Below are 14,263 nucleotides of genomic sequence, written 5' to 3'. Positions count from 1 at the left end.
ACTCTTTTACCTGGGGGACTAGAGAGTAGGTGCTCAACTGGCTCTGTTTTGTACCAAATCAACCTTATCTTCTACCTAGTATGCACCCAGGAGAGTCTATTTCAGATGTTTGGAATGGGCCACTGGTCCCAAAAGGAAGTAGGCTTCTGAAATCCATGTTATAATTAGCTATGTTCCTAATCTGTGACACTCCTCCAAAGATTGCAACGATTTTAAATACTAAATGCCCTAAATTTAGTCCAAGCAATTTAATCAGCCATGGGTGGTAGGTAGAGAGCCGAACTAAGGCCTAAGAAAATTAAAAATAGGACCGTTCTCACTGACAGCAAACAAGAATGATGAACAGGTAATTAAGGCTTGCGTGTTTCCAATTAAAACTCTAATGGCATCAAGCTATTCTGACCCAAATAGCAAGCAAGTTCTTACCGCTTAATGAAAGTTAAACTGGTCCCAATCCATGTTCACCTGAAATGCTCATTCATTTCTATAAAGGTCAATTGCTCCATCACATCCATGGCTGATTGCCACCCACAGCCAATGAGTGGGAGGACATGAAATCAGCACTGTGGGTTCCTGGCTTTTAAAAGTGGCCCTGCCAGAGGATGCGTGGACCATGCCGTCTTGATTGCAGCTTGCTTGTCTGTAATGGATTGGAAAGCTTTGTCTTTTCAGATGTGACAATACTGTATTGGCCTGTGCCTACAGGACTTCCAGTCCCATTTGTTGTCATAACTATCATGATTAGTCCACGGTTAGCAGAATATGGAAGCTCGAGGCCATATTACTCATTAGAACACCATTGTCAGACACAATCCTGTCCCCACCTGTCAAATACACAATCCTATTTTCAAACAGTGATGGAGCAAGATAACATACCATAGGCCAAATGAGAAGGAGAAAATTATCTCAAAGGAACACACAGTCAAAGCACAGGGCAAATGCTCTTCAGATGCCAATCTGATTTGCATGCTTAGATGCGCGCCTTTTTTGCCTGTTAGTTGCCCATGAATTAAGAAGCAAACCCCTGAACTCCAGAGAAGGTATAGCAATCTTGTAGCATGGAATGGAAGGAACTATGGTTTGGGGTTGTTTGATTGTTTTGTTAAAGTGGTGGACCAAAAGTTGCTGGGGCAGATTTAGTCATGAGCTGGAATTCTTGTTTTCCAAGACAGGTTCCAAATGTCAGAAGAAAGAGTGTTTGAAGCTAGAGGGGAAGCTGGGCAGGTGGAGGTGTGGGACTCTGCAGACAAGAGGTGGGGAGCAGTGTTTGATGTGTAGGGATGGCTTCAGAAGCCTTTCTAAATCCTAAGCATCACTGATGTGGGCTGGTAAGTCACTAACAGAGTGGATCACCAGCCTTTAGTCACACAGCAGGAAGCAGATTGATTCTCTTGGGACCCAACTTTCCTCTCCTTGCTTGGGTCCACGGTAAAAGGGAAGCAGCTCACACTTAAGGCATCTGCAGACCTCATCCTAGCCCTTGTCTGTGGCCTCACAACTCAGATCACTCAGAACTTCCTTAACTAAGGTGTAGGTCTGTTTCATTTCTCTCAGCTGATGCTCTTACACCCTGACCTGAGCCTGTTAGAGCTGAAGCACATAAGGTTGCTGTGACGTCGTTATGTGACTCCCCAATCCTGATCCCCATGACCTAAACTCATCCTCATGACCACATCATTTACTCAAAGAGAAAACCCTCATCCACATGACAAAACTCTCATTCCCATGAAGAAACCTTCCCCCATTACTGTAACCTCACTCTGCTTTCCAGGACCCTCATTGCTATTATCACCACCCGTAAGTCCCCATGACTCCAGCGCTCACTCACATGACCCTCTGTGAAGTTGAAAAGAAGCTTGTTTGAGGTAATATACTTTCTCTTTGGCACATACTGATTGTTCAGAATAAGAGGTTTCATTATAATATTTTCATACATGTGTAGAACCTGATTTACCCACATTGCCCTCTCTGATCCCTACTCCCTTCTCCTGTGTGTTTCCTTCCTGTAGCTAAATAGTCTTCTAATTCTGTCACTCCTCCCCAATAGCCCCCTCTTCTACTTCCATCTTTTAAGTCTAGATCACAAATATGACTTTCTGAGTCTGACTCGTTTCACTTGACACAATGATCTTCGGTCCCATGTCCTCTCTTAAAAAGGACATGATTCTGTCCTGTGGCTGAAGAAAGCTCCACTGTCTATGTAGACCACATTTTCTTTATCTATTTATTAAAACAGTGCATATATACATAGACACACATATAAACATATATATATTCATACATATATACATATATAAACATATACAAACACACATATAGACGTGTGTATACACATACATACAAATACACACATATATATACACATTTATACATCTATACATATTCATATTCATACATATATACATTCATATATGCATACATGTGTAATACATATGTACACATATACACACATACATATATCTATATACACTTATATACAGTTCTCCTCCCTTTCCTCTTCCCAGTGCCTCCTTCCCTACCTTTCTTCTTCCTACCCTACTCTTCACTCACTCCTCCATTTTTCTTTAGAAAAGGGGAGACTTTCTGTGGATATCTGTGGACTCCGTCCCCCAACCTTGTTGCTTGGGAGTGACTTGGTTCTGTAAGCAGCCCCGACAGGCTGCAAGCTGGAGTTGAGCACCTGCTGTGTGAAGGAGTCCTGACTGCTGCTCCTTAGATCATAGACTTAGCAAGTCTCATACTTATGTTAAAATGTTTACCGGATCTTCCTTTCAAGATCTCCTTCTGGTCTGGTGTTAATGGATTCTCTCCTGTTTATGTTATATGGGCAAGTGTCGAATTCCTCTGGGTCTGGTTCCCAAGCCTAACTATAAATACTGAGTGAATTACAGTAAAGCTCTCTCTCTTATCACTTCTACCTGGTGTCTGTGTCTTTCCTTACTAACTGTTTGCTCCCACAGATAATTGTTCATCTCAGTCCTAGAGCACCTAACCGGAAGACAACAGATATCCACTAGCCATGGCAACTCCTCTCCTAGTAAAGATAGATGAGGCAATCCAGTAGAAGGAAAGGGGTCCCAAGGGCAGGCAACAGAGTCAGAGACCACCCTGAGCTGCCCCATCTGCCTCCTGGCCTCCTCCTCCTCCTGTTTCCTGCCCCTACTGTCTTCTCCCTGTCTCTGTTCTTGTTAGAGCTACAGACACTGTATTCCAGGTTCTTGTACTAGAGGTAGGACTGCCACAACAGGGAGTGATGGAACTCTATTCTAAATACTTCAAGGGCAAGTGAGGACTTAAAAGTCAACAAGCAAAGTGGGGGGGGGGGCAGTGGGTAGGGAGTACTAAGAACAGACACTAAGGACAGGAGTTCTTGCTCATGGCAGGCCAGGGTGGTGGGACACCAAAGGTAGGGATTCTCTCAACAAAGACTTAGCAGGATGCTTGCTAAAACTAGGCCAGGCCCAAGATAAGGGGACCCAGTGTGATGCCTCACCAAAAGCCTGACTAGAACTTAGTCATAAAACAATCTTTGCCACTTCCTAACCTACAAGGCACCCTCCTTCTAGGTCCCCTTATCCTTGCTCTACTTCATGTTCAGTTTATCACACACTACAATTTAAGAGTCAAATTTTATATAGACGACCTCTCTCTCTCTCTCTCTCTCTCTCTCTCTCTCTCTCTCTCTCTTTCTTTCTCTCTCTCTCTCTCACTCACTCTCTTTCCTTCTATTTTCTTTTCCCTGTATGGCCCAGGCATACACATGTCATTACACACAATCAAGTGTTCATTTTTTATTATTATCTTTATAAGATTCAATATGCCACTAATGTTAATGGGTTTAATTAAACTTCAAGACCTTTTTCATTTATTAATTTTTTTATTTTAATTTTGCTAGTTAGGATTGAATAGGACTTTACACATGCTAGGCAAGTGATCACTTGTTGGTAAGTTGCCATCCCAACTTGAACTCTTTAGTTGGTTACCTAAACCCTATCCAGGCCAAGTCTGTGTAATTTAATTCTATCTGTGGCTCATTTCCCTCATTTCATGTACAAGGTAACTTTTAACTTAAAACAAAACAACAACAACAACAAGAAGACCAAGAACTCAGCTGACTTTCAGGGACAGTGTAACCTATTCTGGGAGTCTGATGTTTCCACTGACATTTAATGATGAGCTCTGCCTAGTGTGACCATGAATTTTTGCTTTACATCCCTTAAGCCACACCACAAGGAAATGCTCACAGCTGTTTCTAAAGCATAGAGGATGTGCCTTTACAGTTTTATAGTGCCCCAGTTTCTAACCCTGTTTAATAATTAGGAATGAAGACTTCAGAAAAGTCTTATGTGAGGGTATTTTTAGGTTTGTAAACCTTTTACCATGGATTTTCTAAAGTACCCATTTGACATCACCAGTAACTGCCTTATAAGAGCAACTACTTTAGAAACATGGGACTGTGTTCTCTTGTGTGCATTTAACAGGTTCTTTGGACCATGAAATTGTTCATGCAGTCGTGGGATGACCCACTGGTGATTGTAGTAAAGCAGCTTCAAATGATGAAACAGCTATTTATCTGATTTGTTGAACAGGTACTAAAGAGCCATGTCTGTCTCCTTCAGTGTGACAATTCAGCCACCACATTGTTCAGAAATGTCCAGGGTCATATGACCCAATCCTTGGCTACCTGTTGCTGGGGCTCAAAAAAACAATGCCCTAAACTTGTAATTTTTGGGTCAAGGGGTGAGGCATGTTCCATACTACTACATTAAAAGGAACTAAAAGAACTTAGAAAATTCCTTGGAACCAAGGCATTTCTAATCTCAGTGTTCTTCCTCCTACCCAAGTTCAGAGAGGGGCTGTCTAGGGTGCTGCTCAGCGGTACAGTATTTCAGTACTTCGGGAGCAGCTGAGAGCACTAAGAGGCCTACCCAGCATTAGAGACGAAAAGAAAAAAAAACAGGCATCGTCCTAAATCTCCTCTTAACACCCGAGGAACTAGCTCAGATCCCCGGGAGGGAGTAACCTCCAGGGGACAGAAAACCTCTTTGGTACTTTCTTCTGAGGGCAGCCCTAGAGACTCTCGGTGCAAGGCAGCCTAGCCTCCTGCCTTCCCATGCCCCGTGCATAGGCTACCATACATCTATACCAGAGTATTTTCCAAGAAAATCACTTAGACACTGTTGCTTGTGCTTTGGGCCTATCCAATTTCCGATAAAGCTCATTACAAGCCCTCCAGTTCACCCATGGCCCCTCACTGCCTTTCCTAGGAGGCAGAGCATCACAGCATCTGTCCTCATTGAATTGTTACTCACCTTTTCTGATGCTCAATGCACATTCATAAAACTGTATTCGTTCCTCCTGTTGGGCTGTTGACAGTCCTCTACCACACAACTCTCACTACCTTACACCACTTCTCTTGGCCTCTGTTCTACATTAAGCTTATAAACTGTTATTGAAACAGGGAAGTGTATGTTAGTGTAGATTATCATTATTGAGAAGATACTATTGTAAATTTGCCACATGGTAAAACTGTGCTATTTACTAGCCCAACCAGTTGTGAATATTGTAACCAGTGGCTTGCAGTTCTGCTATCAAGAGCTATTATAATTACAAAAGAGCCAGCATGTGGTGATCGCTTCCTGTAGCAGGCGCTGTGCTAAGCATGTTACATGTTTATTTTGAATGCAATCTAGCATGGTATTAATTATCAATGAGGGGAAAGATTCTTTTGAACCATTAAACTTTTAAAATGAAATCGGTACTATTATTACCCTGACATTTTATTAGTCATGATAAGTGATTTATTCTGGAATATGTATTGGACCCTCCCTACAACAGCATTTTTTTTTAAGGAATTGAAAATGCAGCATCCTGAAAGGAGGAAAACCACAAATGTACACATAGCTGGAATACAAGGATTAATAAGGTAAGTTCCATAGAGATATCTGATGCCCAGGTCTCGCTGACTTGAGAAGGGCAGGGTGGTGGCTAGGAAAAAAACTTAATAAGAGAGGAGAGGCTTCTTGTAGCTGGTGGGAAAATGTACACAGAACTACAGTGACTCAGAGGCAACAGCACATATAGAGGAAGAGAAGAAATGGGGGACAGGAATGGGGGACAGGCTGATAATAGGGAGGAGTGGAAGGCCTCTGGGGGTACAGAGGTCTCCAGGGCAGCACATGGAACAGCTGGGAAGTGTCTGGGGCTCAGCAGGTTGAACACAGTACGTAGGCTATTAGGATGGTTCAGATGAGGGCCAGAGCCAGGTTATGGCCTTGCTAACCAGAAGCTGGGAGAGAATAAGATGCCCACCACTCCCATGCTAAGCGTATGGCATGGAGACTTCTGGAAAACTGTGGAAATACCTTGAGTCCCTGTTTAACTCAGCATGGTGCCTCCCCCACCCCCGCCAGCCCCTGCTTTCAGGCCAGGGAAACACTTCTCTTCCTTGCTTCTTTGTAATGGAAGTCAGGGTAGTTTTCTTCAGAACAATCTAATAGGAGTTTGACTTTGAAAAAAATCACAAGGAGGATTTTAATTTATTTAAGTGAGGATTAGGAGACTGAACCAAGTGTGTAAAGTTCAAGTTCAAATGAATGCTGTGTCTACGAAAGGCTTTTATGTGGTACATGTGTGTGGCATAGAGACCAGGGAGCCGAGTTATATTTAACTTTCTAAAGCAAACCATATGTAAGAGGTGACAGTCCTGGCAAGATGGTCCCTTTGTTGACACATTATAATTGCCTGTGAGGTGCCAACATGCAGAGAGGAGAAGTCCAAAGCTGCTGCTGCTGCCCTGACAGCAGGACTGTCCAGCACCTATAGTATAACCAATTCTTTATAATTGGGTTTTAATTAAGTCACCTCCCATTCTAAATCCTCAAAATGCATTAACCACTTCATGCTTTGTGGCAGTGGTCAACTGTTGACACTTCTTGTGAGCCTGCTTAAGCCTCCTGAGCAGCAAGGATTCCAGATTCTCTCTATTATATATATGTGAGTATGTGTGTCTTTGTGTCTCAGCCTCTCTCTGTCTCTGTCTCCTCCCCCTTTCTCTCCCCCCTCATAAACTAAGTGAGCAGGGAGACCATCTTCAGATAGAAGTCCCTTTCTTGCCTTCCTTCCTCATCCACAATATTCCAGTCTCTACCTCCTACCTCTGAGGTCCAACATTACGTTCTTAGTTTTTGTCCACCAGTGAAAACTTTGGAATTTTCTAGGTACACTCTCTTTCTTTCTCCACAAACTTCAGTCTCAGAACCTCCACTATTTTAGAGTCTAGACATTGCATGATTGTTCACTAATTTCTGCTGTTTATTTTCATGGCTCGGGCTCATTTTATTCTTGGCTTATGAAAACGTTTCAATCTTTTTTTTTCTTTTGCAGAAATGCAGCTAATATCCATACTTGAACTCCCTCAGAAAGTTTCTTGGTTGCTAAAGGACAGGCTTTCCTGCGCAGCATGTGTGAGTCCTAGGGATCCTCTCCAGCTTCCACCTGTGCTTTACACTCTAGCATCATGGGTAAGTGCAATTGGATGGGCTCAGTGGCCAGGTGAGAGAGTCAAGGAGCAAAGACTCCCTGGAAGCCTGGCGCAGAGCAAGGAACCCAAAACTTGGTTTCAAGAAAAGTGGAAGATGAAGAGTGATGCCCAAGGCTGCCCTTTGATCTCCATGATGGCATGTGCCCATCTGAGCTTATTCACTTCTTCAACTTATATACACACAGGGGCAGAGGGAATAGAGAGGGGGGAGGGAAGGAAAGAAGGATACAGGGGGAGAGGGAGGGAGAGAAAGGGGAAAAGGACAAGACAGGGGAAGGGAAAGGGGGAGAGGGAGGGAGAAAAGGAGATGGGGAGAGGGAGGAGGTGGGAAAGAGAGGAAAAGAGGAATTGAAGGAGGGAAAGAGGGATAGGACACAGGAGGAAAGGGAGGGGAGAGAAGAGAGAGGGAAGAAGGAGAGAGGGATAGAAAGGAACAGGAGGGCTGGGCAGTGATGGCGCATGCCTTTAATCCCAGCACTTTGGAGGCAGAGGCAGGTGGATTTCTGAGTTCAAGGCTAGCCTGGTCTAGAGTGAGTTCCAGGACAGCCAGGGCTATTGCAGAGAAACCCTGTCTCGGAAAAAAAAAGGAAAAGAAAAAGAAAACAGAAGGAAACAGGAGAGAGGGAAAGAGGGAAGGAGAGGAAGAGGGAGGGACAAAAGATGGGGGAGAGGAAGGGGAAGTAGAAACGTGGGGAGAGGGAGGAGAGGAAGAGAGGGAGGGAAGGAGAGAAGGAGACGAGGCAAAGGGAGGACAGAGGGAGGGAAGAAAGAAGAAATTTTACACAACTCTCATGGCCTGTGTTAGTGTGAACCCATTCCAACAGAGGATTATGGAAATACTGTTCTCAGCTAAGTTGAAGGGAGATCTTAAGACAAATCTCGGGGTACATACAGTTTACATTTCAAGAAATGTCTGCAGCATGCATTGCTAACCACCCTCTAGATTCCAAGACTGAAACAGGTTGCAGCTATTCCTGTGAGGAGCTTGAAGCAGCAGAGCATACGCCCAGGCTCATCATGTCTGCTGTGCTTCAAAGACCTTTTCTGTTTTTAATAGCTGAGCAGTGCTCCATTGTGTAGATGGACCACAGTTTCTGTATTCATTCCTCTGCTGAGGGACATCCGGGTTCTTTCCAGCTTCTGGCTATTATAAATAAGGCTGCTATGAACATAGTGGAGCATGTGTCCTTATTATAAGTTGGAGCTTCTTTTGGTATATGCCCAGGAATGGTATAGCTGGATTCTCTGGTCCTATGCCCAATTTTCTAAGGAACCGCCAAACTGATTTCCAGAGTGGTTGTACCATCTTGTAATCCTACCAGCAATGACAGAGTGTTCCTCTTTCTCCACAACCTCTCCAGCATCTGCTATCACCCTGAGTTTTTTATCCTAGCCATTCTGACTGGTGTGAGGTGGAATCTCAGGGTTGTTTTGATTTGTATTTCCCTGATGACTAAGGATGTTGAACATTTCTTTAGGTGCTTCTCAGGCACTTGGTATTTCTTAGTTGAGAATTCTCTGTTTAGTTCTGTACCCCATTTTTAAACAGGATTATTTGGTTCTCTGGAGTCTAACTTCTTGAGTTCTTTGTATATATTGGATATTGGCCCTCTATCAGATATAGAATTGGTAGAGATCTTTTCCCAATTTGTTGGTTGCTGTTTCCCAATTTGTTGGTTGCCGTTTTGTCTTATTGACAGTGTCCTTTGCCTTACAGAAGCTTTGCAATTTTATGAGGTCCCATTTGTCAATTCTTAATCTTAGAACATAAGCTATTTGTGTCCTGTTCAGGAAATTTTGCCCTGTGCCCATGTGCTTGAGGATCTTCCCCACTTTCTTTTCTATTAGTTTCAGAGTATCTGGTTTTATGTGGACTATCAAAAATTTATGAATTTATGAAATTATTAGGGAAATGGATGGATCTGTAGGATATCATCCTGAGTGAAGTAACCCAATCACAAAAGAACACACATGGTATGCACTCATTGATTAGTGGATGTTAGCCCAGAAGCTCAAACTATCCAAGATACAATCCACAAACCACAAGAAACTCAAGAAGAAGGAAGACCAAAGTGTGGATACTTTGTTTCTTCTTAGAAGGGGGAACAAAATGCCCATGGAAGGAGTTGCAGAGACAAACTATGGAGCAGAGACTGAAGGAAGGACAATCCAGAGACTGCTCTACCTGGGAATCCTTCCCATATTCAGTCGCCAAACCCAGACGCTATCATGGATGCCAGCAAGTGCTGGCTGACAGGAGCCTGATATAGTTGTCTCCTGAGAGGCTCTGCCAGTGCATGACAAATACAGAAGTGGAGGCTCACAGCCATCCATTGGACTGGGCACAGGGTCCCCAATGAAGGAGCTAGAGAAAGGACCCAAGGAGCTGAAGGGTTTGTAGCCCCTTAGGACAAACAACAATATGAACTAACTAGTACCCTCAGAGCTCCAGAGACTAAACCACAAACCAAAGAGTACACATGGTGGGACTCATGGCTCCAGCTGCATATGTAGCAGAGGATGGCCTAGTCGGTCATCAATGGGAGGAGAGGACCTTGGCCCTGTGAAGGTTCTATGCCCCAGTGTAGGGGAATGCCAGGGCCAGGAAGTGGGAGAGGGTGGGTTGGTGAGAAAGGGGAAGGGGGAGGGAACAAGGTTTCTTTTTCTTCATAAGAGAACAGGAAAGCAGATATTATTTGAAATGTAAATAAAGAAAATATCTAATAAAAAAGAAATAAGAAAAATAGCTTTTGTGTGCCACAGATATCCAGTGAACCATTGTGGCTGGCAGCAAAAGTCCTCATTAGATAAGCCAACGCCTCTTGCCTGTGGTAAGGACTCTGCTAAACAGAGTATGCTGCACTCTGGACAGAGCAGAGAGATACAAACGGGACCATGGCCAGACGGCTTTCCCTGTAAACATGGTCCAGTGCAGATTGAATCTGTTTCTTGATCAAAGTTTTTACATCCAGCTCTCTTGGTGGACTTTTCCCCCTCATTTTATTGTTGAACGGAATGTATTTGTAATTTGACCTTTCAGATTTTTTTTCTTTGTGACGAGCTGGCATCAGTGAACGGGCAAAAGTGGAGCCTGTTTAAGGGGCATCCATCCACACTGCAAGTTTCTGTTAGAAGCCGAAGCTTCCAGTGAGGACAGAACAGGCTCAAAAGCTGTCTGCTTTGTTTGTTGCTAACCACCCTCGCTCTCCATCCTCCCTCCGTTAAATCATTGTGACTATGTGGCTGAGACTACAGAGCCTCCTTCCAAGTCCCATGGAGTATGTATATCTTAGCTGAGACTGATGGGCCTGGCAGTGAAGTCAGCTCAACTTTTGGAGCAGATATCAAACGCCCCTGTGCCCTTGTTTATTTTCACTGCATCACAGGTGGGATAGAGAAGGGGTAAGGGATATGGCCAAGAAGAAGAGCTTAGTGATGGGCATCGAGGAACCAAGAGGAGGAGTGCACTTCACAGTTCAGGAGGTCAAGAGACTCAAAGCTGCCCAGGTTGCTTCCTTTAGCAAGGAAGAATCACAGGTCAGAAGAGCTGTCCCCAACCCTGGCTCCAAACAGGGGAGAAACAGAGGATCCCGGTTACTCTAGGGTAGAATGAAAGAAAAAGGTGTATCTCTGTCATTGGCACAATCCTAGAGTTACACATTGCCTTCATAAAAATGAGGCCTTGCAATAATTTTGTTCTTTGTTTTCAGGCAGAGTCTCACTGGACAGCCCTGTCTGACCTGGTCTTCATAGACCAGACTGACCTGGAACACACGGAGATCCACCCACTTCTGTCTCCTGGTTCTGCAAATAAAGGTATGAGTCACTAGGTCTGTCCCCAACCCTTGCCATCATTCAGCCAACAAAGTCTTTCTCACAGAAGAAGAAATAAAATTATTTTCACTTACTCAAAAGAAAGGTAAAAATCTGAGAAAATTATAGCCAAGGTCACAGATATCATCAAAAGGAGGCTTAAAAACAAAACAAAACCCAGACCCCTCATGTTTAGCCAAGCATGGTTAGCTTATGGCAGAAATCCCAGCACTTGTTAGGGTGAGGCAGGGGGAGAGCTGTGAATCTGAGACCAGTGTGTTGTATAATTAGTTCCAGGCCAGCCTTAGCTTCAGAAAGAGATCCTGTCTCAAATACAAAACAAAACAAAACAAAACAACCAACCAAACAAAGAAGCAAACACCAAAACTAAAACCAAACCAACCTAACAAAGAAAACCAGTAACAATAAAGACTTTGATATTCCAGCTGTGAGTGTGCTATGTTTGTACCAAATAGATGGCTTTTACAATGCTAAAGAGTCTCAGAAATTTGTGACATTGAGAATGCAAGCCTCATGCTGTATGACTGCCAGGGAGCGCCATCGAAGGACAGCAAATGTGCGGGAGAGTAGAAGTCAGGAGAGTGAGAGCCTGCAGGCCTGCACAAGAGCAAACTAATGTGTGTTGGGAGTGACCGCTTTGTGAGGCACTGCCTGGAGCTTTATACACAATCAGTCTCTTACCCTCATATACACACAGCAATAAATGTGCTTCAATTATCCTCTGTTTATAAAGAAAGAGTCTGAAATGCAGAGACAGTAAGCCTCTGCTTGTGATCACTCAGCTAGGAAGAGCCAGGATGGCCTTACAGCTGCAGTCTGTCTCAAAACTCTACATGTTCCCTCGTCTCCTCTGCCTAGACTCATGGAGCCAGCCATAAATGGTTAACAGAAAAGACAAGACTTGACTCATCCTCTCTAGAAGTCTGAAACACTGATGGGCATGTACAGAAACTATGCACCAGTCAGCTTGGAATAAAATCTGCTTTCAGGCAGAAATTCCTTCTTTCAAAATCATCTACTCACTATCAGGAACAGGGAACTTCCTTTGTAAGAAAGGTTTTAAAATAGGATTTTAGTGGGGATTGGATCATCATAGGATGTGAGATGCTTTTGTAGTGCATATGAGTGTGTGTGTGTGTGTGTGTGTGTGTGTATGTGTGAGTGCAAGTGTGTGTATGTGTGTGTGAGTGTGTATGCATGTATAGAAAAAGGGTCACACTGAAGGCATTACACAGAATAGGCATGTCCTTTGTCACTAAGGTACACTCTCAGCCCTAGGATAAATTCTTATCTTAATTTTAAGCACTCTTATTCCAGGAATTTGGTGGCCTCTGTGTTGAGATACTGTGACAATCATTGTCATCCATCCACAGTGAGGAAGGCATGGCTTTTGCCAGGGCCTTATTACATAAGGTCATTCTGGCCCTGTGTTTCTGGTTTATATGCACTAAGGGATATTATAAACACAACTTGCTTTCCAAGTGTCCCTTGTATTCAGTGAGAAAATGCAGGCTCAGTGCTCTATTGTCTCCCTTGTCAATTTAACTTCTCATTATGTATTATAAATTAGAACTCAATGAGTCAGCCTCCTGGGAATTTCAATATGATTCTGTCTGTAAAGGTCTTTCCAATTCTTGATGTACTGACAAAAATGGCCTTCTGGTTCTACAAAGATGTGGGGAGGACAGTTTGATGGGAAGGCAGATGTGAGTTTATTCTTTAACTTCTAATGACAATGTGTAAAATTAAGCAGGTGACATTTTTTTCTGAGTCAGTTTCTTGGTTTCCTGTTATGAAAATGTGAGCAGTATGGAGATCAGGTGAACTACCCCAAGCAAGGAGCCTGAGGGTCAAAGCAAGTGTGCTGTATTCAGCTCATTCCTATTAGTGAGGGAAAACAGGAGACAAACAGGTACCTGCTCAAAAACGATGCTTCAGGTCCACATGCTGCCAGACAACCCTTTGAATATTCCTGCAGACTATGCTGTTCTACATATCCCAAATTGGGATAAGGTAGATATTATAGCAGTCTGTAGCCTTTGGATATCCCCCTGGGCTTGATCTTATTAGGATATTAATGAGCCTCCGTCAGCCTGCGGCCAAGCTATACAGCCTCTGCCACACACAGGGAATCTGGATCCAATCTCTTTGCCCTCAGATGATTCCAGCCTGCAGGATGTTGCCCAGCTCTGGGAACTCTAATGCTTATCCCTAACTCTAACATCATTCTTTTCTTACTTCTTGCCCTTTCTTTAACTTGAGATTCCACATGTATTAAAAAAAAGTACATGTCATCAATCATAATTCCAGTTAAAGCAAACCACATTACAACCATTTTAGGCTGCCATTTGCTGGGCTGATCTCAAACACTACTCCAGACTTTCTCTAAACCCACTTGTACACAAAATATAGCTATTAACATGGACAAAACCTCTATCAAAAACAAATAATCTGTACCTAAAAGATCAATACTTTTAAAATCACATATAGTTAAAAAGTAAGTTTATTTCTGATCTAATTGGCTCAGCCAACCAACTCCTAAGTATTTGGCAGTTACCAAGACTAGCCTTTTAAAAATCAAATTATTTGACACAAAGATTACATCAAATAGGATGCATGTGTTTTAAGTATACAGTTTTTTATTTCTTTGGGGTAAATAGCTTGAAGTTTAAGTATGGAATTATACAGTGAATGCATATGTAATTGCATCTGCAATCTTGGTTTTCCAAAGTGTTCATTTATGTCCCTGAATACTACATCTTGTATCTGGTATTTCTAGTTCCACTAGATCCATGGCAAAGATGGACTTCAGGCAGTTTTCTGAACACTTGGGAGTATCTTGTGATAGTTTTTCTGACCAATCGTGACACTGCATGTCCTTTCATG

This window comes from Mastomys coucha, unplaced genomic scaffold (assembly GCF_008632895.1).
Source record: "Mastomys coucha isolate ucsf_1 unplaced genomic scaffold, UCSF_Mcou_1 pScaffold2, whole genome shotgun sequence".
Classification (NCBI taxonomy): domain Eukaryota; kingdom Metazoa; phylum Chordata; class Mammalia; order Rodentia; family Muridae; genus Mastomys; species Mastomys coucha.
This window is presented reverse-complemented; position numbering follows the sequence as displayed.